Genomic DNA, 27153 nt, shown 5'->3' on the forward strand with positions numbered 1-27153 from the left:
CTCTTTAGTTCTTCTTTGCTTTCTGCCATAAGGGTGGTGTCATCTGCATATCTGAGATTATTGATACTTCTCCCGGCAATCTTGATTCCAGCTTGTGCTTCATCCAGCCCAGCATTTCACATGATGTACTCTGCATATAAGTTAAATAAGCAGGGTGACAATATACAACCTTGACGTACTCCATTCCTGATTTGGAACCAGTCTGTTGTTCCATGTCCAGTTCTAACTGTTGATTCTTAACCTGCAAACAGATTTCTCAGGAGGCAGGTCAGGTGGTCTGGTAGTCCCATCTCTTTGAGAATTAGTCACAGTTTATTGTGATCCACACAGTCAAAGCCTTTGGCATAGCCAATAAAGCAGAAGTAGATGTTTTTCTGGAACTCTATTGCTTTTTTGATGATCCAGCAGATGTTGGCAATTTGATCTCTGGGTCCTCTGCCTTTTCTAAATCTTTTGAAAATCTGGAAGTTCATAGTTCATGTACTATTGAAGCCTGGCTTGGAGAATTTTGAGCATTACTTTGCTAGTGTGTGCTGCTGCCGCTAAGTTACTTCAGTAGTGTCCGACTCTGTGTGATCCCATAGATGGCAGCCCACCAGTCTCCCCCGTCCCTGGGATTCTCCAGGCAACAACACTGGAGTGGGTTGCCATTTCCTTCTCCAATGCATGAAAGTGAAAAGTGAAAAGTGAAAAGTGAAAAGTGAAGTCACTCAGTCATGTCTGACTCTTCGTGACCCCATGGACTGCAGCCTACCAGGCTCCTCCGTCCATGGGATTTTCCAGGCAAGAGTACCGGAGTGGGGTGCCATGTTAGTGTGTGAGATGAGTGCAACTGTGCAGTAGTTTGAACATTCTTTGGCATTGCCTTTCTTTGAAACTGGAACAAAAACTGACCTTTTCCAGTCCTGTGGCCACTGCTGAGTTTTCCAAATTTGCTGGCCTATTGAGTGCAGCACTCGCACAGCATCATCTTTTAGGATTTGAAACAGCTCAGCTGGAATTCCATCACCTCCACTAGCTTTGTTCATAGTGATGCTTTCTAAGGCCCACTTGACTTTGCATTCCAGGATGTCTGGCTCTAGATGAGTGATCACACCATCATGGTTATCTGGGTCATAAAGATGTTTTTTGTATAGTTCTTCTTTGTAGTCTTGTCACCTCTTCTTAATATCTTCTGCTTCTGTTAGGTCCATACCATTTCTGTCCTTTCTTATGCCCATCTTGGTATAAAATGTTCCCTTGGTATCTCTAATTTTCTTGAAGAGACCTCTGGTCTCTCTACAACCCCAATTTTGGCTGAAGCAAGGAAAGGACAAGATTAGTGTCTATGAGTATGAAGTCATACTAGGACACAGAAGAGATAGTTCCACCTTTAGAATATAAGGGCTCCCCTTGTGGCTCAGATGGTAAAGAATCTGCCTGCAATGCAGGAGACTGGGTTTGATCCGTAGGTTGGGAACATACCCTGGAGAAGCAAACGGCAACCCAACTCCACTATTCTTGCCTGGGAAATCAAATGGACAGAGGAGCCTGGAGGGCTACAGTCCATGGGCTCACAATGAGTTGGGCATGACTGAACGACTAACACACACCTTGGAATATAAAACCACCCATGCAAGCTCTCCTTGCCAGGCCAGCATACTGACATGGCCACTGAAGCACATTTCATGTGGTCTCAGGCTCGCTCTTTTTTTAGCTCAGTCCCCAAAGCAAAAGAAGAGGTCTTTAAAGCCAAGTATCAGCACGAGAGGAATCTACTCCATGCTGTCACCAACATGGGTTGCAAATGAAATATCCTCGTGAACAACTGGATCCCATTTCCTATAGTTGTTGAAACGTGGATTTCTGATACTGGTGTTACAGAGTCAAATTCTTCATTCTGTTGGGTAAAAATAAACTAAAACCCTAGAAATATAAAAAAGACCATCCTGTTCCTAAACACTATCATATAATCAGCAATCATTTGTTGACTATGCAGAGCATGCCAGGCACTAACTAGATGTTGAGATTCAAGGATAAAGAAAATAACAGGCTCAGTACTTTCATGTTTATTATTCTAAGACGGATACAATACCACAGAATATTATGGTTAATATTCTTTTCATCTGTAGCTAAGAAGAAGGGACTACACAATAAAACAAAAGTAGAAAGTATTTTTTCCCTAAATTAGCACACATTTTTATCAAAGAAAAACATACTCATAATAATGCAGTCTTATCAAAGGACACAGCTTGCTAATATTACTATCTCTTACTGGCTGTCCTATTCTTTATCTCTCCTCCTCCTGCTACTTCTCTTTTTCACTGCTACAGCTTTAAGTAGTTATTCCCAGACTTACATATTAGGGGAAAAAAATTTTTTTTAATTTGGGGGTGGAGAGTATCAATACAGAGTTGCAACTTTTTATTAGCCAACCAAGAGCAATTTTAAAAAAATAGAAACTATATCTACTTGCACCAACTTTATTTCATTAAAGACATTTGATCACATAAAACAATATGCAATCCTTTCAGATCCTTTCATATCTGACTGTAAGTGTGAACTCCAAATGACAAATAGGAGGGAAGAAGAACCCTTGTGGTTAAAAATATATTATGGAGGATAGAGGATGGAAATGGCAAAGACTTTGCTTACTTCACAATTTTCAGTAGGGCCAGTCCAGGTCACCTTGAACAATGCAGTAAGAAAGGCCCAAGGTGTGTCTTTGCCTGGCATGAAGTGGATGAGGTGATAGAGGATGCATGGAGACTCTGAAACCAATGTAGAGACAACCAGAAGGTAATAGAGAGGTGGTATCACCATGGGGGGAGTCCTGCTAAGATCAGGATGCTGAGAAAACACTTAAGAGAAAATTACTTTTTAAAGTGTGGATAGAACACAGAAGAAGCTCAAGGCCCAGAAACAGACACTGGATAGCAGGAGATGGCTGATGGTAGGGCAGCAGTTGAAAAAGTACAGATCTGAGAAATTTCAAGGAGAAGAAAAAATAACCAAGCTCAGTAACAGGCTCCGTGAGGAAGCCTGGGGACAGCGCTGTCAGCGATGACTCAGATGTCACGAGTGGAGAGCAGACAGGCCAGCAGTAGCACTGCCAGCGACACCGAGGAAGTAAGAGAGGAAACGATGCATGAGATAGCTAAGAAACACTATCAACAGTCGCATAGCTGTGGCTTCCCCAGCAAAAAATGCATGTGCAAAATACCCTGTGTTCCACACCTTGGTTAAATTTTATCTCAGAGAATAACAACACATTAATGACCCACACTATTGCTGTAAGAGAGCATGTCTAGGAATGTGTGTGTAAGGGGCAAAAAAAAAAAATAGAGGGAAAGTAGATTTCAATAGTGGCTGGCTCTGGAGTAGTAGTAGATGTGACCTTTATTTCCTTCTTTGCACTCTTAATTTAGTTTTTCAAATTTCCTCTAAGGAGAATGCTATTTTGTTGGTAAAATTTGGGGGATTTCATAATTGAGCATGTTAGCATGTTGTGTTAATTTGCAGGCTTCATTAACCCACAGGCAACACACACAAAACGTCCACCTACTTTAAGAATTACGGAGACTTTAGCACAGCAAGGGGAACTCCAAATTAGGGTTCACATACCCATTGAAGTCAACATGCATCGTCCTGGTCTGCCATCTGGGGACTATTCACATTTAACATGTATCAGAAGCACAAAGATTGGTCTCACTTCAGCTAAAGTTAATCATGAAAGCCAAGAAATATTGGCCCAATATTCAAGCTAAAGCCTCCCAATGCCAGGAACTACAATTGCAAGGAATTTTTCACTAAGGTCTGTAAAAGGTACTTCTTAGAAGTGTAGAGGATATACATATGAAGATTTTCTAGTATTAAATAAGGTACTTTATTGTCTTAGAGAAGTGGAATGGCTACTTTCAAAGTAAACTGGACAAATCCAATGTGCAAGGAACTAGATAACAGTCTCCATTCTCTAACTCAGGCTGTGGGCAGTGGACATAGGGCAGCCACTAAGGGAACAAACTCTGGAAACCCAGCTCTGTTCTAGTGCCTTCCTAGCATGTCATCTGGAGCATGTTTCTGAGCCTCAGTTTCTTCCATCATAAAATAGAGACAAAATTATACCTATCCTCAGTATTGTGAAGTATCAGTTCAGTTCAGTTCAGTTGAGTCACTCAGTCGTGTCCGACTCTTTGCAACCCTGTGAATCGCAGCACGCCAGGCCTCCCTGTCCATCACCAACTCCCGGAGTTCACTCAGACTCACATCCATCGAGTCAGTGATGCCATCCACCCATCTCATCCTCTGTCGTCCCCTTCTCCTCCTGCCCCCAATCCCTTGTGAAGTACAGAGGAGTTAAAATTCACATATAGGATATTGTAAAGCAGCAGAAGAGCACTAGGCAAATACAGGGTACTATTATTTTTTTATTTATAATAAATACTGTTGAAAAAGCTCAGCCTTCTCAAACACCATACTTAAACACAACCATAAACTGTGCTAATCATGCTGGTGATCATTTGATACCCTTCTGTCATATTAAAAAATACAAAGTTGCTTTTTTCCTTCTCACTTCCTCTTATTCCCTCCTGACCTACATTCAAAGATTAACAGAGCGGATACTAGAGTTCCTCAAAAATAGTAACACCCCAAAATTGAGAAGCCTGGATGTTTTCCTTCTGTGTCATGCTCTGCCCTGCTCAATCCCTCTCCTAGGAAACCAAGGAAACATCTTTACTCAATAATCCAGTGTGTTGGCAACAACTTTCAAAATCAAGAAACAAGTTGGCTCACTGTTTAAAAAAAAAGTCTGTGCTAAAGAAAAACTAAGTAAATATATTTTTGCAAAAAGCTCTAATAACTAACTCTCCTGTGGAGTAATGCAGCCTCCGAGAATGCAGCTCAGTACTTCTTTAAGTCACCTCTCGAGATAATGAATCTTCCCCAGCAGGACTGTCCATTTGTATACTAAATGCAAGCACAAACTGAAATACCAACTCCCATCAGAGCCAACCCCACTACTTGTGGTTGGCTCTGTCATTTACACTTGCCCTCTTCAGGCTGGCTTGTCCATGTCCTAGTGAGCTTCTCTCTTCTCAGCCATTCACATGAGGCTCCCTGAGCACTCTATGTATGATTATTAGGGAGCCCTAGAAAGCCCACCCCATCTCCAAATCTGGCCAATGACAGTAGCTTCTCTGCCAATAAGACGCCAGGCCAAAGGTTCCCTGTTAGGTAAGTTGACAAGTGCCAAAGGCTTACCCAGAGTTCCCTTGGCTCCTCACAGGGAGCTAAGTGTCTTCCAAGCTAAGTCTCTTTCCTAGGATATTAAGAAAACCAAACACCTGGAAACGGGCTAAGAGTTTCCACAGTCCTCAGAATTGCAACCACAGAAGTATTTATACAGACTTGTGGTTTTCTCCAGATTTACATTTCTCTCAGAAGTCAAGGCAGTCACCATGTCAACTTTCACTAAATTGTCTCCCTAAAAAACTATTCTTTATAAGCACAGAGACTCATCACTTCAGGACTATCAGCTGCAGGCACTGGGCAGGTATTCCCTGCTCTTGTCAGAGCCTGGCTTCTACACATTGTGTCTTTGCTGCTGCTGCTGCTGCTAAGGCGCTTCAGTCATGTCCGACTCTGTGCGACCCCAGAGACACCAGCCCACTAGGCTCAATCGTCCCTGGGATTCTCCAGGCAAGAACACTGGAGTGGGTTGCCATTTCCTTCTCCAATGCATGAAAGTAAAAAGTGAAAGTGAAGTTGCTCAGTCGTGTCTGACTCTTCGCGACCCCATGAACTGTAGCCCACCAGGCTCCTCCGTCCATGGGATTTTCCAGGCAAGAGTACTGGAGTGGGGTGCCATTGCCTTCTCCGATTGTGTCTTTAGGACTCGCAATTCTGGTTCATGGGTCTCAGAAACAACCACAGTTTCCAACGGTCCAAGTTACTGCAAATGACAGACAACACAAATGTTATTTCTGAAAATACTAGGGGTCTGAAGACCTACTGACAGAGCTTGTTGCTGTTGTTTAGTCACATGACTTAATGCTGTTAAGTCACGTCTGACTCTTTGTGACCCCATGGACTGTAGCCCACCAGGTTCCTCTGACCAGGGGATTTCGCAGACAAGAACATTGGACTGGGTAGCCATTTCCAACTCCAAGAGATCTTTCCGACCCAAGGATCAAACCTGTGTCTCCTGCATTGTAGGTGAATTCTTTACTGCTGAGCCACCAGAGAAGATAATTAGCTGAACCTTATCCCACAAAGTGTTTTTTGACTGCCTGGGGCTGATAAGCTGTTACTTCTTTCCTCTCCTCAGGGACCAAGTAGGACTTATGGGGACACTCAAGCTCAGGCTCAAAGCCTACCAAAGCAGCTAGAGCCTGAGCCTGTTTCTTTCCTTCTCTTTTCTGAATATGGGAAAGAGATGGGCAAGAACCTTTGTTCGAGGAAGTCAGACTTCACTATAGGAAATAAACCTACAGATAATTACTCATATTTCACGCAAAAGCCAATACTTTCCTCTTCCCTACACCTTACCTCTGTTAACCATCTCCCCATCTCTTCATTGCACTTTGTCTATCTCTGAATTCATTCATGGGCCTCCCTCAAGGCCCAGTGGTAAAGAATCCACCTGCAATGTGAGAGACCTGGGTTCGATCCCTGGGTTGGGAAGATCCCCTGGAGGAGGGCATGGCAACCCACTCCAGTGTTCTTGCCTGGAGAATCCCATGGACAGAGGAGCCTGGCGGGCTACAGTCCATGGGGTCACAAAGAGTCAGAGCTAAGCTCCTAATGGGACAGAAAGGGAAGGAGACTGTTTAAGATGGCATAAGAGGTTCAGTAGCAACCAAACTTTTTTTTTTTCCCCAGTTATTTGCAATGCTCCTGTGTGCTTTACGTGGTTTACCACATTTAATCCTCATACCACCACTGAAACACAGAAAGGTTCAGTAACTTGCCTAAGGTCACATAACCAGTAAACCTTGGGTCCAACATATGAAACCATGCTGTCTCCTAAGCCAGAGCTCCCTCTTCTCCCCACAGCACTATTCCATCACCCCAGTCCCAAATCGGGGGACCCAAGGGTCTATGATGGAGCTGTCAGCTATTCTGAAAAGGGGGCAGATTACATGTAGCTGAAAGAACTCCCAACTCCTCAGTCAAGGCTGACCTTTAAAGCTTGCCACAGAGTGACCTCCACCTCCCCTTCTTGCCTTTCCTTCTGCCTCTCGTCAAGCAGCCTGTCCTTTAACGAAATGAGAATCCTCACAGAATCAACCCCCATCTGAACCTCCCTCTCCTCAAAATACATCTCCCTTCTTCCCCTAAAGCCGAATCCTACCCAATCACTCCAACAAGATGAAACCTTGTTAGGGAAGTTGACAAGTGCCAGAGGCTTACCCAGAGTTCCCTTGGCTCCTCGCAGGGAGTGAGCAGAGTGCTCTCCTCACTAAGCACTTTGACTAAGAAGTGCTCTCCCATCCTTAGTCAAAAAGAGGATGTCCTTCCTCTGCAGACATTCGGAGCAGGGTTATTGGTTCGTTTATTTGTTTTAACCTATGTTAAAGCAATTGTAACTTTCTCTAGTGATTGCAACACGTGACACAGCTCAGTGTCCTCAGCAGAAACTTGAAAACCCCTTACAGGGGTTTATCTCGGAATAGTACAGTTTACCCAGCAGAGGAGAGAACACAGTTTCTGTTCAACAAACTTCATAGCCGAGTTTACATAGTACAGTTTTTTGGTGTTTCTTTTTAAAGATGTCTCAACACTGGCAGCTGCTACACCGGGTAATAAAAACAAATTGAGCTGCTACTAGCGACAATAATTCCATCTTCTGGAGACTCAGTAAACTGATTCTAAGTATGCGCCATCTGAGTACTGTCTAATATAAAAATCTCGATTTTCTTCCTATCTCCTAAGGATCTCAATGTCACAAGATCAAGAAGAGGAAGATTCTAAGTTAATTCTTCAACATCCAAAAATGTTTTTGCTGTTACTCTTCTTTATCTGGAATTTATTGAACAAACACAACCAAGGGGGCTAATTTTAAATTTCTAGAGGAATTAATAGTTTGTTATCACTAATGATGGCCCCCCAGCCAGGCCTCTGAGGCCTCATCAGCAGCTTAAGAACAAATTTATCAATTTCTAGCATGAAAGACTGGGAGAAACCTGACAGTGAAAGGCGGTAATTCTCCTCTCAGATGTAGATGGGAACTCCCCACCCCATCCCACCTCCGCCGCCCCACTCCCACCCCCCAGGAAGGACAGAGGTGCAGCTATTGTTTTTGCATTTGAAAACGTCACCAGAGTACTTTCCATGAAAGATATAGGAATGATAATCCACTTGCATATTATTTTGCATTAAGATGTCCTTTTGGATTAACTTCAAAAATCATTGCAAGTGTGAATGTACATAAATCTTTTTCTATTTCTCTTTCTCATCGCTTGGAAAAAGCATACATTTTTCCATTTGCTTTTCATGAGGATCTGAGAAAACAGCATCGTTGGAAAAACAAGTATTTCTCTACCTTTCTCACTCCTGTCATCCCAGCCTTCAAATTTTCATTCTGAATTCTGAAACTACACAGGTTTGACCATTTAAGTCAAGTTGCCATTCAATTTTAAAAGGGAGCTAGTTAATTTGTTTTTATTTATTTATTTTTTTTTTATTTTTTTTTAAACTTTACATAATTGTATTAGTTTTGCCAAATATCAAAATGAATCCGCCACAGGTATATATGTGTTCCCCATCCTGAACCCTCCTCCCTCCTCCCTCCTCCCTCCCCATACCATCCCTCTGGGTCATCCCAGTGCACTAGCCCCAAGCATCCAATATCGTGCATCGAACCTGGACTGGAACACTTTCTAACACCATACACAAAAATAAACTCAAAATGGATTAAAGATCTCAACGTAAGACCAGAAACTATAAAACTCCTAGAGGAGAACATAGGCAAAACACTCTCTGACATACATCACAGCAGGATCCTCTATGACCCACCTCCCAGAATAGTGGAAATAAAAGCAAAAATAAACAAATGGGACCTAATTAAACTTAAAAGCTTCTGCACATCAAAGGTGTGCAGGTGAAAAGGTGAAAAGACAGCCTTCAGAATGGGAGAAGATAATAGCAAATGAAGCAACTGACAAACAACTAATCTCGAGAATATACAAGCAACTCCTACAGCTCAACTCCAGAAAAATAAATGACCCAATCAAAAAATGGGCCAAAGAACTAAATAGACATTTCTCCAAAGAAGACATACAGATGGCTAATTTGTTTTTAAAAGAATTACATAAATTTAAATTATTACTCTAATACTAATAACAAGCAAACATACCAGATTGCTTTGGCTAAAGCGATAAATTAATAACATTTTATTAATCACAAAACCAACACAAATTCCCTGCCCATGTAAACATAATTCCATATGCGTATATGGAATTATTTATATAGACATTTTAAGTAAAAATTAATCAAAAATTAATCACAAAACCAACACAAATTCCCTGCCCATGTAAACATAATTCCATATGTGTATATGGAATTATTTATATAGACATTTTAAGTAAAAATTAATCAAATGGCTAATTCATATAGTACTAATATTACCTTCCTATACACGCAATGTAAAAATGCATAAAATCACAGCTGAACTGAATACATGCTTATCAGATATATTACTATAAATGCTATACTTAAAATGGAAAACTCTTAAATATATGACATGGATTTTGCAAAAGTGGTAGATTTTAACCTCAGCTCAAATCACCTGTCATTACATACAACATATAAAATTGTCTGAGTATAAAAATATTTATGTTCTAAATATAAAAAGATGACAATTCAGATAGTAAAGAAATAGTTGGTTTACGTTACTCACAAGTATAATTCTGAAATATACAGATCATTTATGCAATACAAACTACTTGAGTGATTAAAAAAGATGCTAGTGGTACATGAAGACACAGTGTAACAGTGCATTGTATCTTGGTCATTTATAGATGGGGGCTCAATTTAAGCTGTTTTTTGATGAGCAACATAAGTTATGTTATAGCAGTTCACAAAGTCCTCACAATTTAACGGGTTGTTCGATTCTTAATTCAGTTCATTAATAATAATGAGATGGGGGAAGAAGCAGCAGGTCTGTGAGGCAGGGATGAAGGAGTGACTAACCCAGAAATGGTCACCTACAACACAAATACACCAAAACTTTCCCTAACTCAGCCCTCAATAAAGGATGACACAGTCTTCCACCACACCTTTTCAACATGGGGCCCTTAGAACCCTGAGGAGCTCCTCTTAAAGAGCAAGATGTCAAGGATGGGGTGGGAAGACGGAGAAGACACTGAGTCGTGCAGACCCTTTGCTTCAGCCATCTCCAGGGAAAGATTGATCTAACCTGCAATGAATTTTGCCCACTTGCACATTTTGCTTAGGAAGCTAGTTCCTTCTAATGAAATTCACTCTTTTGAGCATGTCTTCAAAATACTTGGATTATCAGCATTTCAGGTGGAAATCTAAAGGCTAATTCTCCCCAAAGCTTTAAAATTCACTGGCCAAGGTTTCATAGAACACAATTTTATTAGAGATATTTTAAAATTTCAGTACTATTAGTTAAAAAACAAAAGGTATGCCTGAAGAGGTGCTTCCCTGGCCACCTCCCCAAGAAGCATAATTGAGGGGATGTGAACTACCCCATCACAACAGTGCAAGGAAATGGTCTCTGGTTCCCAAAAGGCTGCTGAGAGACTGCACACACACCTCCCCACGTCCAAGAGCTCTAGTGACCATGTTCCTCTCCTGGTCATCCCACAGTGCCTTCTGGGCTCTCGACTCATTGGAAAAGACCCAGATGTTGGGGAAAATTGAAGGTAAGAGGAAAAGGGGGTGACAGAGGATAAAATGGTTGGATGGCATCACTGACTCAATAGACATGAGTTTGGGCAAACTCCGGGAGATAGTGAAGGACAGGGAAGCCTGGCGTGCTGCAGTTCATGGGGTCACACAGAGTCAGACCTGACTTAGCAACTGAACAACAATAGGCCACCTTGCTTCCCCAGGCTGCCTCCGTACTGACATTGCCAACACCTCTGTAAGGCGACTGGAGCAACTGTCCAATTGTCCCTTACTTCCATCACTGCTCTCCTCCTCCTCCAGGCCCAGGCCCATTTTTCTGTTCTTGATCCTGAAGCCCAGAGATCACATTGTTTCCTTGACTGAGATCTCTGGAAGCACTGGCCTGAGACGACGACTGGACAGCCTGGGCCTTCTTTGTTAAACGTTTACATTGTGAAACATTTAATTTTTTGCAAAACATGTCCTCCCATCCTTCCTTCTCCCCAAAGAGGCAGACTGTCCATGGAGCTAAGCCTGCCTGAGCAGGCTCCTTTATCAAGACCATCCCATCATCTGTGGGTAACCCGGCAGCACAGGGTTCATATTTTCCTTCCCCACTCCTTGTCCTTCCTGCACTGGGACTGCAGACTTGGCTGCTTGGAAGATAGCTCCATGCAAACCACGTGCCTGGGTCCAGAGAAAGGATATCAAGTCAAGTAGCTTAAAACGGCAGAGAATCTTGGGAGACAAGTAGATTTTTCCGGGTGATGTCTGCACTCCTTCCTGTGTGGCAAAGCAGCACAGGGATGGCATCCTCGGAAAGCAGGACAGCTCTGGGCAGACAGAGAATTCTATTTTGGCCAAGATTAGCAGTTTGTGGCAGCAGGACATTTACGGGAACATGTCATACAGGGACAGCTTGGCCTGCAATTCAACTATTTATAAGACAGGTCTAGGTTTAGGACCAAGAATAAGGTAATCCCCAACGTTTGGCTTTCAGACCAGTTTCAAATTACTTTGCCTAAAAGTGAGGAAGCTCCAGAAAGAGCTGTGGTAGAGTTGATCACTTGGTAAGTAGTTATAAACTAAGAAAATCTATTGATATTTGCTGTAAAAAATTTCTATGGCTAGAAGATAATTCTAAGTATATGCTGTTCAGTCAGCCCGTCCTCACTTACCACCTTCTTAAATATTTTCAGTAATTTAATCAAAAGCGCTTTTGACACACCAAATAGGTCATTTTATTTTGAGATTTTCGGGTCTGTGGTAGTCCAAGATTTTAATGGCCCTGCATCCCTGTGAAGTGTTTGGATGACTTTAATAGGTGACAAGGAGATGCTCAGTAGCAACTGCAACATGCCCACACTTTCACAGCTGAAGAGAACAGCTCATTTGGATTTCAGAGGGAAGTTCTTAGGCAATAGAAAGGGTATTGAGACCAACTAGATGGCTGGGGAAGGCAGAGATGATATAGCTTCACAGTTGTCTTACTGTCCTATTTTTCTAGGACTAAGGAAACTCTGATTATCGAAGCTTTATTGAAAAATACAACTACCTAATGGCAAGGACAGTGGTGATGATGGCAGTATTTTAAATACATATCGTATTAGTGTATCATGCTGGTTAGGGGAGATTTTCAATGCCTTTGAAGACAGTTTCCAGTTTACAAAGACCTACTGATGGAGAAAGAAGAGAGGCCCCAGCCTGGGGCTTTCTCCTCTACTTTACCTACAGGAACCTCTACTTCACCACGGCTCCCACAGCCCCCACCACAGCATGGTACGCTCAGACTGCTGCTCTGAAAGACCCAGATCTGGGTCTGCCACAGAAGACATCTTGCCCTTTGAATTGAGTCTCCACTGTCATTCAGACACATGTGCTTGGAAGAGAGAAAAACAATAATGGCCCTTATTCTACATCAGTTAGTAGAATGAAAATGACCAAGGTTTCAATCAGAACTGATCTATATACAAGGTGTATGATTTGAAACCAGTTATTTCATGTATTTATGGGAACTTTCTCTGTCTTTGGATGTGTATGGTTATTCTCAATTTATGAAGATTAAACAAAGTCCATTTTAAAGGGCTCTGAACACAGAGTGTACTCAATAAATATTTGTTTTTCTTTTCCTCTGTGATACAATTTGTCCCAGTTACGTGAAGAGCTGACCACAAGAGGCCAGGAGACACCTCAAGGAAGGCCACACAAAACTACTTGCTTAAATGGTAGAATTTACTAAAGCTATTTACTACTTCATTGCAGTAAATGGTATCATGGGGTTTTGAAAGTAGCTCAGGTTATCTTCCAAAGTGCCTATTTTACTACCGAGTGAATTGCTGAGAATTCAGATTCACATAAGCTTCTCTTAACACCAAAGAGAACAAGAGTTTTATTATCAACACACACACCACCAGACAACCAAACGTTCTGTTGTAATTAACTTGTTTTGCATATACTTCCAGAAGCCATATTCAGTTTACAAAAGTTAGAAACTAATCATTTCTATGAACAGCACAGTGAAGACCCTGACAGCAGTCTGCTTGGGTTCAAATCCTAGTCCTGCCAAACTTGGCTCTAGGCCCTCAAGTGAGGTTTGTTGCTCCCTGCCTCTATTTCTCCTTGTGTAAATTAGGAGTGATACCACCTGAGTGCTTGGGTTGTTAACCTCTCTAAAGTAGTGGCAGCAATCCTTACCTTAAAAAAAAAAAAAACACTAACATTGTCCTCTTCTTTCAAATACAGAAAACGTGTAACACATCTACCCCAGACCTTCAACCCACACACAGCAAAACTCCCACACGTAACTAACAGACTATCGTGTTGAATCTAAAATGCTGAAAATGCTGTTTACTGAAGACCAAACTATTAGTAAGACTAAGTGCTGTTTCTAGTTGGTGACATGGCATATGACCTCTTGACTGACAATGAGTGTGGTTTTCCAGATATCCATGTCATACTAAAAATGTAACTCGAGCTATTTCCCCCACATTTGGGTTTAATATGTCATTATTGGGTTTGGAGGCATACATATAAATTTTCCCTATAAAAACATGAGCTAAAAATTTTGTATTAAAAGATGTGCCTGCTATAAAGCTTGGGTACTAAAAAAGCAATAAACATTCTTACCGTGGAAATATGTTCACCAAGAGGAGCTTTAAAAGGGCATACTTTTATTGATAAAACAGTGGCCACAGAAGATAATTTTTAAAAATCCATTATACTACTACCAATACTACCACCACAACAAATAAAGCCCAAAATATGTTCCTAACTCTAAACTATACAATTTTTCAACATGTTTCCACTTATAAAGAAACAATAATATTTGGGGATTTTACAAATTGTGTTCCCTGGAACATTGGTAACAAGCAGGTTTTTTGTTTTTGTTTTTGTTTTGTTTTTTGAAGTCTCCTCAGTGCAATAAATTTAGAATGTGATTCTTGCTACCAGTTTTTGTTTTTTTTTTTAAGAAATTCACAATACTACCTAAAATATATGCTATAAGGCATCTTGCATAAACTTGACTTACACCTAAGTATTAGACCACAAAATGCTTTCTTCTTTCTTAACGGAACACCTAGTGATAATATTCCACGCAATTTGGCAAAAAGAAATCTATCACTTTGACTTATTTATTGAAGGAATTTTGTTTTAAGCAAATTAACAAAGTAATGGTTTTTCCTGAAATGTATAAAAAACCTATTAGAATAAGCCTTCCATTTTAAGGACACATAGCCTGGCCTTGGCTTCCAAGATTCAGGCTACCAACTAAGCTCAAAAGGGGTTAGTCTCTTTTCTTTGCCTGCAAAACAGAGATGATATGATTCCAATTGATAGTATGCATGCGTGCTCAGCCACTAAGTCATATCTGATTCTTCGAAACCCCATCGACTGTAGCCTGAGGACTCCTGACTGTAGCCAGGCTCCTCGGTCTATGGGATTTCCCAGGCAAGATTACTGGAGTGGGTTGCCATTTCCATCTCCAGGTATTGGGACAGGAAAAATGATGTATTTCTCCAATGACCCTAAAATCTTAGGAACTAAGTGAGCTGATAAAACATTACCATCATTGCTATAGACAAATAACTAAAATGTATGCAGCAAGTTCTCACAAAACAGTGGCAGCTCTAAGCTGGGGATACAAAGTACTTTTAAAAAATGCTTCCTTGGTGGCTCAGACAGTAAAGAATCTGCCTGCAATGCAGGAGACTCAGGTTCAATCCCTGGAGAAGGATCCCACTCCAGTATTCTTGCCTAGAGAATTTCATGGACAGAGGAGCCTGGTGGCTATAGTCCACAGGGTTGCAAAGAGTCGGACATGACTGAGCAAATGTTTCAGTTCAGTTTCATACATATTCTAATCTCCAAGCACTGTTTTAAAAAATTTCCCCTATATAAGGAAAAAACACCCTTTGCCCTCCAGATTTCGGAGGGTGTTCTAGCCACTTATCTTCCTCTTTGCTTTGAAGGACACCTTGGAGAAGGAAGTGGCAACCCACTCCAGTATTCTTGCCTGGAGAATCCCATGGACAGAGGAGCCTAGAGGGCTACAGTCTGTGGGATCGCAGAGTCAGACACGACTGAGCGACTAAGACTCTGAAGGAAGTGTGGTGAGAGGCAAATATGGTGTAATAATTAGTATAGTAAAGCAACATTTCTGAACAAGAAAGAAAGGAAATTCTACAGTGATGCTATTTAGATATTCTGACAAGCAGTGATAAGAATTACTGGACGACTGCTAAATTTAACTAATGTTCTGGGAGGAGAAAAAGCAAGCAATTCAAATACTGACAATTAATTTTTATACAGCTTCTGGGATGTTTTCCATATGTACTATGTGATCTCAAAAATATTATGTACTCCAAAATACTACATCTGTATCCAATAGTCCCTTAGAGTAAATATCACTGGATATAAATAAACAAGGGCCTTTGGCAACTCTGCTGCTATCAAATAGAGGGAACGTGTTCTTTACAAGGAAGAAGATCTCATTTCTTAGGATTATTCTTTCCAAATTCAAATCCACTTGTGCCTAAAATCAAATTTATAACCCTTTGTGGAAAACGTTTTTGAGAATCTTTTTTTTTTTTTTTTGGTGGAAAGGAGAAAGGTCTCTATATTAAATTTTTTGCAAACATAATACTCAGTCTTTCCAAAATATAAAATATCAGTCAATGCACAAATACAGTTAAATTCCTAGGATATACAGGGTAATGAATCCATCTAGTGTTAGGATAAAGAAAAATTAGGCCTAAGCTTAAGGCATTTATGCTCTTGATGAGTAGAAAAATTTTTCCAACATAAATTTACCTAATAAAGCAAGGCCAGAATGGTAAGTGTACATAGGATGTGCACGTACTGGTGGAAAATAAAGTCAAGATCCAGGGAACAGAGGTTTCTGTCTACAAGAACAGTTGGCCTAAGGCCAGAAAAGGCAGGTAGGAGATGCAGAGAGACTGGAATGATAACTGAGCAGCTTATTGCCAAAGATGACCTTGTTACCCAGCTGAGTAAGCCTCTCCTTCACTGAGAGGAGGTGAAGCCTGTTCCTCCATGCTCTTAAATTACAGATGGGCTATGATTCATTGGCCCACAGAATATGGGCAAGCGGCACTGAGTAACTTCTGAGGCTAGGCCTAAGAAGCCTGGCAGGTTCTACCTAAGACATCTTAGAATGCTCATTCTGGGGTAAGCCAACAAGAGTGTGGGAAGTCTGACTCCTCTGATTCTGCCATGCAGTGAGGAAGCCCAAGCCAGCCATTCAGAGAAGCTGCAAAAGGGGAAAGAAGACCCAGCAGTGCAGGTCAAATCTGTGCACAAAGAAGCCTCTGATGACCCCCATGACTCAGCCCACTTTGCTTGATGGATCCCAAGAAAGAACTTGATTGTGATCCTCCAGAATCAAGAGAGAAAACTGATAAGTCACTAAGTTTTGGATAGTATGTTACAAAGCAACAGACAACTGAAACCACCACCTTGACCTTCAGGATAGGGGTCACATACAGTGGTACCTGGGTCAGATCCAAACTGCAGATTGGATTTTAAAGGGGCTTACTCAGTATTTTTAAAATTCTAGCTAACATTTTCTAATTAAACATACATTTTTCTGCCTGCATTTTCCAATCATCTGCTTCACTTATTATATAATCTGCCAGGCCACTATTGATTCTTAAGTATATAAACCTTTTTCTAAAAAATGGGGAGCAAAGGATTAATAGGGCTTCCCTGATGGTTCAGACAGTAAAGAATCTGCCTGTAACACAGGAGACCCAGGTTCAATCCCTGGGTCAGGAAGATCCACTGGATAAGGGAATGGCTGGCTACCCATTCCTGCCTGGAAAATTCCACAGATAGAGGAGCCTGTCAGGCTACAGTCTATGGGGTCGCAGAGAGTCAGACATGACTGAGCAACTAACAATGAAGGATTAATACACTTATACATTTACCTAAATATATCCAGTGTGATGACATTATGTAATTATACTATATTCCAGAATGATTCAAAAATGCTATAATTAAAAACATTTTAGCCTGGAGATATTAAAGGATATATATCCCCATTTTAACAATCAATGATTTACTTAAAAAAAAAAAAGACATCATACAAACTTACTTCTACTGTGACCTAAATAGCTTCTATCAGATGATGGACCATAGCTTTGACAGCATTATTTGGAAAGAAATGAAAAGACACTCACTTAGTAACTCTAGTCTAAACATTAATTATAGAATAAGTTGATCGAGTTACATGTTTCTATACCACCTATAAATAGACAAAGTTCCTTTCAACTTTCAGTTCCCAACTCACCTTTTCCTACTCAAACCAAATCTTAATTACTCAATAACAAATTTTTGTGAAGTTTTATACTTCAAAAAAGAGAATCACACATGGCTTCCTAAATATGATACTGAAAACGTTGTTTCAGAATCTGTCCAAAGTATATTGCAAGCTCCCTCAGAGTAGGAATTCTTATATTCATTTTATTCTAGGCTTATATATACTCAGCAAAGATCTTCACAATTGTTTATTAAAATACATATTAAGATTTTTTGAATAATTAAAATTTTAAGACATTCTACATTTATATATTTTTAATGCCTTTCTGAATTATCCAAATCTTATTCTAAGTAGGATTTCAGTTTTATGCTGCTCATCAACAATAAATAATTCTTACTATTTTTTTCAAAATATATAGATGATATCTGAGAGACATTAGCATTCAGAGATAAACCAGATCTCTACAGCCAAACCACCCGAACTTGAAAAATTCTTGCTAGTGTGGATTCCATTAATTTTCTACACAGCTTCACTTTTACAGCAGCATGCTATTAAAGCATTTCCCATTTTAAGTTAATTACATTTTACAGTTCTAATCTGATTCAACTAGAGACACAACATATATCAATTTCCACATTTCTAAATCTTCCAAAGAAATGACAAATTTCGGCTAGTGCCTGCTCCCTAATGTAGGACAGGCACATGTTCAGGACCTGTGGAAAGACACATCAGGGTATGCAGCGCTCCTGTTTGCCTTGAGAAGTGCACTGTACTGCTGCTGCTGCTGCTAAGTCACTTCAGTCGTGTCCGACTCTGTGCGACCTCATAGACGGTAGCCCACCAGGCTCCCCCGTCCCTGGGATTCTCCAGGCAAGGACACTGGAGTGGGCTGCCATTTCCTTCTCCAGTGCATGAAAGTGAAAAGTGAAAGTGAATTTGCTCAGTTGTGTCCAACTCCTAGCAACCCCATGGACTGCAGCCCACCAAGTTCCTCCATCCATAGGATTTTCCAGGCAAGAGTATTGGAGTGTACTAGAGAAAGACAAAACTAAAGGCAGCAGAAAAAAACATCTCTTTCACGTCTCAACTAACAGAGATCCTAAAAGGCAGCAAAGAACATCACCCCCAACTTACTCGAAGATTTTACTTAGGTTTGAAACATGTTATTGGGAACTCAGGACACATTCTCCCATAGCAACAATGCCACAAATATATGGTGTTTAGAGTTTTCCAACTGGCGAAAAGAACTCTATTAATCCAGAAAATGGCACAAACTGGAGCTCTGTGGGATTTGATTACCATCTGTGATGCTACTTTTCTGCCTATGGAAAATGGCTTCTGCATAACTCAGTGGATTACACCTCCCTCCTCTCTCCAGCTCTGTCTGTTTCCTTCCTCCAGGTTCCCACATCCCACCACTAAAGTCCCCAGTCTCTTAGAGGTGGAGGCAGAGCAGCCTACTCGGTGAGCCACTCATAAGCAGGAGCTACCAAGTTAATAGCAACTTGAAAGGCAGGTATGAGAGGGATTTGGGAAGAACTGGCTAAGAGGACAGAGTTTCCTAGGCGAGGCCCAGTGCACAGTAAGCATTTAAAGTAATGTATTATGTATGATACAGAGGAAGAGAAAAATCAATAGATAGCCTTTAAGTGTGTGCACTAAATGGGAAATGGGATGTAGCTCAGGGGTAACTGTGTGAGGATCTGGGCTGCGGATATCACACCTTCACTTTAGCTCTGCTCCATGAAATATCACTGCTCGGTTATAAGATCAAGAGTTGTTCAGAAAGTACACAGGTACATTTTAAGGGGGGAAAGTGTAAACATTATCCTGTCTTCAAATATTTTAGCTATGGTGATATATTGGGGCTTGTACCTACAAGTATTCAAATAAGCTAAAGTCAGTTTGGTCTTTGGAGAAGGCAATGGCACCCCACTCCAGTACTCTTGCCTGGAAAATCCCATGGACGGAGGAGCCTGGTGGGCTTCAGTCCATGGGGTCGCTAAGAGTCGGACACGACTGAGTGACTTCACTTTCACTTCTCACTTTCATGCATTGGAGAAGGAAATGGCAACCCATTCCAGTGTTCTTGCCTGGAGAATCCCAGGGATGGGGGAGCCTGGTGGGCTGCCATCTATGGGGTCGCACAGAGTCGGACACGACTGAAGCGACTTAGCAGCAGTAGCAGCAAATAACTGTTCCTTGCTCTACATGAGATGATTTTCCACATTATTAAGAGTAACAAATGATTTAGAAATTTATATCCACCCAAACTACAGAAAGTTGTTTAAAACAGTGGGCCTAACAAGGGTTCAGTACCCATTAAGCCCTTTTTTAAGATAGGTATTCTTAGTATTTCTTAAAATTAATATAATTTGAGATATCTTTATAAATATCTTAAACTTATTCCAAAACACCATTTCTCAAATAAAGAAATTATACTGCATATGTATTAAAGCAAACATTCTTTTCCCAAACCACTACAACTCAGCTTCAAAGATGCTTTCTAGCAGTATTTCCAGATTAATTCACCAACATCTGTGACTGAAAGTAAAAGTGTTAGTCCCTCAGTCATGTCTGACTCTTTGTGACCCCAAGGACTGTAGCCGCCAGGCTCCTCTGTCCCCTGTATCATCACAGACGGTCACTGTGCTTTAGAACAAACACTCTTAAGAATGTTACATATACTAACACATTCAAACCTCATAACTCTTGAATTATGTATTAATATGCCCAGTTTGCTGGAGAAAGTGATGGCACCCCACTCCAGTACTCTTGTCTGGAAAATCCCATGGACAGAGGAGCCTGGTAGGCTGCAGTCCATGGGGTTGCGAAGAGTTGGACATGACTGAAAGACTTCACTTTCATGCATTGGAGAAGGAAATGGCAACCCACTCCAGTGTTCTTGCCTGGAGAATCCCAGGGACGGCGGAGCTTGGTGGGCTGCCTGGTGGTCTATGGGGTCGCACAGAGTCGGACACGACTGAAGCGACTTAGCAGCAGCAGCATGCCCAGTTTGCAGAAGGAAAAGAAAAAACTGAAGCTCTATGACATTAAATAACTTGCCCAAGATCACACAGCTATTATGACAGAACCAGGACTCTGACCGAGACAGTCTAGTCTCAAAGTCTATGCATGTAATCACTACAGCCTACTCCCTCTTACACTCATTCAAATTTTTACTACCTGCCTAGAGTAGGTCAAGCCCTTTGCTAAACCCAAGTAAAGAGACAAAATGAGGCAAGACCTCCATAATCAAGGAACTTACATTTTAATTTAATACACAGCAAAAAAGGAAAGTGCAAATTAAAGCAAAAAGTTCAGTATGACAATTCTGGTAAAGTGAACTGTCCTGGGAAAAGTTAGAGTATTGAAAATGATTCAGCAATAATATTCCTGATGTGTACATTTTTTTGAATGCTTTCAAAAGCTACAGAGTTGATCTTTATAATTAACCTTGAGAAGCAGAACTTCATCACACTCATTTCATAGATGAGGAATGAAATCAAATCTAAACAGCTTACCAAAGATGCCAAGTTACCTTTGGAGGGAAGCTGCCCCATTGACAGAATCTGCTTCTCTAAAAAGACCCCAGATGGTCAATTCATGGGCTTCCCCAGACAGCTCAAAAAAATTAACTGGGCAAAACTGATCCCCGTTCAAAAATTTGAAATTAGCTCATATGCTATGAGGTGTAAGATCTTAGAGGGCTACACAAGTGGGGCATCCATTAAGAGACAAGCTCAAGCTCAAAATATGATTATACAGCCAGTGGACAGAAAAGGATAGAGTCCCCAAAAGAGAGCAACTTATCATGTGACCAGTCCTGAGGGAAGAAGACATGGTCTTTTCCTTATGACCCAGATGCCTGCAATAAACCTCATTTTCCCTGGAGACACAAGTGTTCTTTGCAAAAGTGACTACCGAAAGAGCATGTGTCAAAGGGGTGACATGTCACCATTTTTTTCCCAACACAAAAATTCAGATGTTTGGTGGACTTGAGTAACGACTCCAGATGTAGTAACTGACCATGCAGATCTCCATGGTTTCTGTTTACTTCTTTCAAAAAAGGGGATAAACTTGGCCAGCTCCCAGCAACAAATGCAGAAGTCAAAACAATGTGTCTTCAGAAGTATCCACACATCATCCCGTCTGCTCCCTCTGCCCTAATCCACCCAACACCTTGACTTGTCCCTATCTATGCTTTGTGCTCAGTCGCCTCAGACTCTCTTGTGACCCCATGGACTATAGCCTGCTAGGCTCCTCTACTTATGGGATTTTTCAAGCAAGAAGACAGTGAGTTGCCATTTCCTCCTCCAGGGATCTTCCCAACCCAGGGATCTAACGATTGTCTTCTGCATCTCCTGCATTGAGGGTGGGTTCTTCACCGAATAGACTGGGAAAGCCCAGTCTCCTCCTGTAAAAAAACTTCTTACTTTCTATCTCCTCTTATAGAAAGTAAAACAAAGCCATTAAATATCAGTACTGACTAAAACTTTGACAACAAGCCATTTTATCTTGGAGTATTTGTATGACATGAAAGGTTTAGGTCAGGAAAGAAATCACCCAGAGGGGAGAGTTCAGGAAGGGACTGGCATCACACCTGGTCTAGGATACCTTCTTCCCCAAACTAAGCTTGGAGGCCACGCTGCTAACCCTTCCCATGCCCACCCTCCACCGCACCACCACCGAAGCAACAGCCTGGAGGCCTCAAGTTTCTGCTGTTGCAAGCTTTCTCACAGGGCCACCACGGGGTAGCAAGTAGAGGGGCTTCTCTGGACTTCTAGGTAGCATTCAGACAAGATGTAGGAGAGCAGAGGCTGCCGAAGAGTGTGAGACCTTACAGACCCACAACCATGGGACACTGGGAACTTCCACTTGGCTCAAGTGTAGCCTAGGCCTCTAGGATGCCGGGTCCTTTTTCTAAGCTGTAAATGATACTCAGGTGTACAGATAATGAGGAATTTTAAAACAAGAGAAAAAAGTAATTCATTTTGGTGGGCCAATTATTAAAAACTCTTTAGGTCTAATTGCCAGGCAATCCGGAAGCCATCATGAGCACTGTTAAATGCATCAGTCTTTGTGAGTTTGTTTTGCTACAACACTCTCAAAAACATGACAAATACTAAGAACTTAAAAGAGCAACCATAAACCTTGCAAAGCACTAGCCTCACTCAGAAGAGAGATGAGGGTAAACAGTGAAAAACGTTAAGTGTGCCATTGAAGTCGAGGAAAGTTTTCAGCAGGTTCCTTTCGTTTTGCTTTTTTTTTTTAAAAAAAAAAGGTGGGGTTCTTGAGATTTATAAATCCTTATACTTAAAAGACATATACCTAATATAAGTCCCATGAAGATACTTTAAAGAGTCCCACAAAAATCAGAGACCTCACAGATGAGGGTGGTTAGAAGGCAAATACCACATAATTCTAAATGAAGGTAAGACCTGTCTAGTTAGAATACTGGGTGTGTCTTTTAACAACTCAAGAGAAAATTACTAGTAAGACTTTTAAATGACACAGTAAAGAAAATCAGTTTTTAGAAAGCACTCTTACACCAGGAAATGAGGACTAGATTGATCTAGAAAACAATTATCCGTATGGGCAGGTTAAAAATGCATTTGGTCACTAACTCCTGCAAAATCAGAATGACAAATCACCCTTAAACTCCAAGGTCAAGGAAAATGGTCCACATATTACATAATTTCATTATAAAAACTCTTCACCATTCCGTCACCAAAAATATGTAATTTCAAATAATACATAAATTCAAAAGGAAAGAACTCTATCTGTGGTACCGTACTTTTTTTTAAATGTTACAAATTCAACTTGAAAGACATAAGAAGGTGGCAGCCCTCTTTAATTTGGCACACCAGAAGCAGTAATTCTTAAAGGAGGAGGACAGAAGCATGGAGGCAGCAATTAGTCCAGCTGCCAAAAGAGGACCCACCCACATTCCAGCCTGCCATAAAAGTCAATGTTTGCAGACCTCAGCATGGCCCATCAATGCCCCAAGGCAGGCCTGTTATAAGTGGCTGTCACTAGTTCAAATTGTAAATGTTGCTTGGGATCAAAAGGACATCTCCAAGGTCTTTTAAACTTCCAAGGCCTGAATTTTTACATCATTAATTGCTGGTTATGTCATTTTTAGTTAAGCATATGGATCATGGCCATGTTTCTTAACACATGACAAAATATTATTTGTAAAAATACTTCTGAAATGAAAAAGAATATATTGTACACCACAAAGCTCCATAAGTTATTTTTCTGTATCTACTGTGAAAAAAAGCAGAGGCTAGCCATAAACTCTTCCCTGTTCTATGGGCTTTACACGGATCTTCCCACGTAATCCTCCCTGTGAAGTGAGTACACCATGAAGTTCAATTTACAAGACAGTTAAATAATCCTTCTAAGGCCAAGCTGCTGATGACTGGCAGAACTGGGATTCGACCCCATGCAGCCTGGCCCCACACCCAGAGTTTCAGGGTTTATGTCACCGTGACAGTGCCTCCTGGTTCTGCCTCTGCCCAAAACCAGTGGCAAACGGCTTCAGCAAAACAAAATCTTTCATGATGAACACCATACATGTACTCATGGAAGACATAAAAATATCTCATATGATAACTAGATAACTAGAGTCAGAGGTTCAGTAAGAAGAAAAATACTACTGACGTTAATATTTATCAAATATCAGCAAAAACTGATAGGAAGCAAATAAAACAAACAGCTCTGCTTAAAATGACAGGAAAGTCAAGGCAGAATAGTAAGGATAGCCAAAATGCAGTCTTTTTTGAAAAACTGCTTTGCAAAAGTAAACATTAAAAAACCTACTTGAAAATTAACAAGTAAATAAAGTCTTATAAATATAGCTACTCATAAAAAGTGGTTTCCTCTGGAAACATCTGACTATGTACAACTCAGTCAGAACTAGCATTAGCATATTTCTTCAAATCCTAATGTTTTCAAGAAGAAACATAACAAAAAAACTGGAAAGCAGGATTCTGTAACTATTTGAAAGACTAACCAGGACTGGGCTTCTCAGGTAGCACAGTGGTAAAGAATCACCTGCCAATGCAGGAGACACAAGAGATGTGGGTTCGATCCCTGGATCGGGAAGATCCTCTGGATCTGGATCTAGGAAATGGCAACCCACTCCAGTATTCTTGTCTGGAAAATTCCATGGACAGAGGAGTCTGGCGGACTACAGCCCATGGGGTCGCAAAGAGTCAGACAGGACTGAGCACACACACACAGCAAAAACAAGAGTAGCAAGAATTCCTTAATCAAATAAACAATGACTATGTCCTGATAAAGAGGGATAATGGAATGGAATGGAGGGAATTTTAGACTAACAACTTACAAAATTAGCTCCTTACTATCCCAGCTTTCCCAAAGACCAAAAGAACAATTAAAAAAAAAAAAAAAAAGGATTTGGTAATATAGGTCTAAAACTCACTTTCTATAAATATCCGAAATCATATACATAATCCTCTATACTTATCAAATAGCATATAATGAGTTCATCTAATTGAACTTTTGAATAAGTAGTTCATCAAAGTGCATATTATTTAGAAGAGACAAAGTCTTGCAAAAAGCCAAATAAGACTTCTGTGCTGCCTTCAAAAAATGTTAAATAGGTGGACACAGAGTCTAACTTCTGTCTCTTTTTCAGAGGTTTTGCTTTATTTTGGTTTGGTTTGATTTTTGAAATGCTTTTTAAAATAGGCATCTACCTTGCACCTTGGGGCAGCTTGCCAATGCTTAAAGTACAAGCTGAGCACTCCAGCCCCAAAGCCCTGTGTACTGCCTCTCCCTCACCATCATCTTTAAGGGATCACTCCTGATGCCATTCCTTCTTCAAATCCCTCCTCCCTCCACCTACCCCAACTGCAATATCTCAACCCTTTCAAACTAAAGAAGGTGCCTTCCAAAGAAACACTGAGCTTATCTGATAAATTAGTTAATGTGCTTAAGGGTAAAAGCAAAAAAGGACTGTCCCTTTTCTCGCCTTTCCTCCCAGCCCTAAAACAAAGGCTCCCATCTTCTCCAGCAGAGGATTCTGATTCAGTGGTGGGAACTGGCACCAGTACGGGCAAGCAATATGGCAGCCAGTGGTGGGGAGGGGGGACCTGAAAAACAGATCTGGTGCCACCCGATGGAGAGCAGTCACTCTGAGCAGCTGCCCACCCTGCAGCCTCTTGACTTTGCTCTAACCTAAGCTGAAAATGGGGGGTTCCCTGGTGGCTGAGTGGTAAAGAATCCACCTACCAAAGCAGGAGCTGCAGGTTCCATCCTTGGGTTGGGAAGATCCCCTGGAGAAGGAAATGGCAACCCACTCCAGTATTCTTACCTGGAGAATCCCATGGACAGAGGAGCCTGGCAGGCTACAGTCCATGGTGTCTCAGAATTCGGACACAACTGAGTGACAACAAGGCTGAGAATGACCCATCCTTTCCTCTCTTTTGTCCCACAACCCACTCAAGTATAGGTCACTTGAGTATAGGTCACCCACAACAGGCAGCTAAGCTCCAAACACAGGATGAAGTCTCCGTATCTCAGTACGCAAAGCCCTAGAAAAGACCTTGCAAAAAAGCTTAATTCCTGGGGTTTGAGTCAAGGTAATAAAAGTGAGAGGTCAGGCCTCAATGTCCCTAAGGTTCTTTTCACTCAAGATCCAAAATTCAGCTCACATCTTCAGGCCATTCCAGAGTAAAGTCTCTGGAGAATGTGCAATTTGGACTGTCAAGTGGAGTCCAAGTTATGGACAATAAGGGGTTGGCATTGCTGTCTGCTTACTGCTGAAAGGTAACTATCCCCTTAGTGCACTACAAAAAAAAAGAAAAAGAAAACATGTTATGAGCTCTCAGACAAAATACTTAAAAAGATAGAAAATAAATTAACACACCCAAAGTACAAGCAGCAAATCCCTTTTATCTTTGGAAATGAATTAATTCAATAGAATACATATGGTGGTTGCTATGTAAGGAAAAATTCTAGTCAGCCTGGGAATCTAAGGCAGAGTATTACAGCCAGTCCTTTGATTTTTATTCCCCTCCCCCATATCTGGGGATTTTAAAACAAATGAAAGAAGGCATTATTCCAGCTTAAGGCCTAAGCATAAGTCACAAAAGAACAAAGAAGGTTTTATTATTACATTAAACATCAAGGAGGAAATGTGCTTACTGATAATTAGTGTCCTACCCTATTAGGTTAGCATTTGCTGTTTGCAAGCTTCTGGGCCAATATTTACAATTTATATCTAATACGGAGGTAAAAATGTTCAGCTAGTGAGAAGGTCACTAAGGAAAGGTAAGGGGAAAAAAAAACCTTGAAAAAACAGAGCAAAATACACAGAGAGAAAGGTACTCTTTGCGCCTCAGTGGTCTACAGAATATTCGCCCCCTCTACCTATAAAGTGAGTTCACATTAACCACAGGTCACTCTGGTAGCAGAGTACTACTTCCTGACAAAACCTTTCTGAAAGCTCCCCCCAATAACAACAACAAAAAATCTACATACACCAAAGAATGTGAAACATACTGCCA

General features: G+C 41.0%; 1 protein-coding gene across 5 annotated transcripts in view; it reads right to left on the bottom strand.

Moving 5' to 3' along the window:
• The window catches only part of ARHGAP18 (Rho GTPase activating protein 18), a 206328-nt gene that overhangs the window by 105851 nt on the left and 73324 nt on the right, over nucleotides 1-27153 (bottom strand). The window lies entirely within an intron of this gene.

The sequence above is a fragment of the Bubalus kerabau genome, chromosome 9 (genome assembly GCF_029407905.1).
Source record: "Bubalus kerabau isolate K-KA32 ecotype Philippines breed swamp buffalo chromosome 9, PCC_UOA_SB_1v2, whole genome shotgun sequence".
Classification (NCBI taxonomy): domain Eukaryota; kingdom Metazoa; phylum Chordata; class Mammalia; order Artiodactyla; family Bovidae; genus Bubalus; species Bubalus kerabau.